The sequence below is a fragment of the Lipotes vexillifer genome, unplaced genomic scaffold (genome assembly GCF_000442215.2).
Source record: "Lipotes vexillifer unplaced genomic scaffold, Lipotes_vexillifer_v1.1 scaffold3365, whole genome shotgun sequence".
In the NCBI taxonomy this organism is placed as follows: Eukaryota; Metazoa; Chordata; class Mammalia; order Artiodactyla; family Lipotidae; genus Lipotes; species Lipotes vexillifer.
Window position 1 is genome coordinate 63009 of NW_006780539.1, and position 1371 is coordinate 64379.

Below are 1371 nucleotides of genomic sequence, written 5' to 3' on the forward strand. Positions count from 1 at the left end.
GCACAGAGTTTTGAAACTGCAATAAACAGCTGAAATCAACAGACTCCACCTGAGTACTTACCATGTATAATGTCCCGTGGGCAGAACAAAGACATTTCAGACACAATTCTCTCCTTGCACATTTACAGTCCAGTCTCCCAGGAGAGAAGACATGCTTCTGGGACATGTTTTGGAGTGTGTGTGTGGGGGGGGGGGGGGGACGCACATGACTTCGTAAGAGCTCTTAGTTCCTGTCTATCTCAGAAGTTGCAAATATTTCTCTCCTGCTTTCATTTGTCTTTTAACTTGTTTTTCTCTTCTGAAGTATTTCATTTTCATACGCGATCATATCAATCAATCATTTCTTTTGTGTTGCCTAAGCTTTTGTGTCATGACTCAGTATCCTTCTTTAGTTCAGTTTTCTTCTAATTTTTTAAAAAATAAATTTATTTATTTATTTTTAATTTTGGCTGCGTTGGGACTTCGTGGCTGCACACAGGCTTCCTCTAGTTGTGGTGGGGGGGTGGGGGCTACCCTTCTTCTCCCTTCACAGAGCAAACATCCCACATAAATGGATGGAGACCAATGGTGGGTGACTGGGGATGTGGATTATCAGCATGAACAGCAGCTAAGCACAATGCTCTGCGAGCCCCATCCCTTTTTCTAGACCTAACCTGAGAGCATGTCTGGTCTCTCTAACTCACCTAGTGCCTGTGGTTTTTTTTTTTTTAATGAGGCTATTGAACGTTTTCTGAGGGGTGAGGTCTCCTGATCTAAATATTTCTCTCAGGGCTTTTTTTTTTTTTTTTTAATATTTATTTATTTATTATTTACTTGGTTGTGCCGGGTCTTAGCTGCCACAGTCAGGCTCCTTAGTTGCGGCTCACTGGCTTCTTAGTTGCAGTGTGTGGGCTCCTTAGCTGCAGCAGGCAAACTCATAGTTGCAGCACACATGTGGGATTTAGTTCCCAGACCAGGGATTGAACCTGGGCCCCCTGCATTGGGAGTGCAGAGTCCTAACCACTGTGCCACCAGGGAAGTCCCAGCCTGCCTATGCTTTTGCATTATAGATGACCTAGTATTCTTAGGAAAGCAGTGCCTTCTGCACTTTAGATCTAGGAAGGAGTGAGTCTGTGTTCTAGAGAGGATTCTTTTCCCTCTAACCTTCAAACTGGCATTCACCAGTAAGAGGTTTTTGTTGTCAAGGGTGGGGAGGGGGACAATCTGGCAGCATTCAAATCACGCATCTCAGTCTTTTAACAAGCAACTCCATGGTTAGAAAAGTTTTAAGGACATAGCAAAGATTTAATGGCAAGGGTATGCATTATTATTTTTTAATGGAAATATAGTTGATTTACAATATTGTATTAGTTTCAGGTCTACAGCATAGTG

The 1371-nt window shown here is 42.7% G+C and overlaps 1 non-coding gene across 1 annotated transcript; it reads right to left on the minus strand.

Moving 5' to 3' along the window:
• Positions 1-944: 944 nt before the first annotated feature.
• Positions 945-1017, minus strand: TRNAG-CCC (transfer RNA glycine (anticodon CCC)). Its single transcript has one exon. It is a non-coding gene; the product is annotated as a tRNA-Gly (tRNA).
• Positions 1018-1371: the final 354 nt, after the last annotated feature.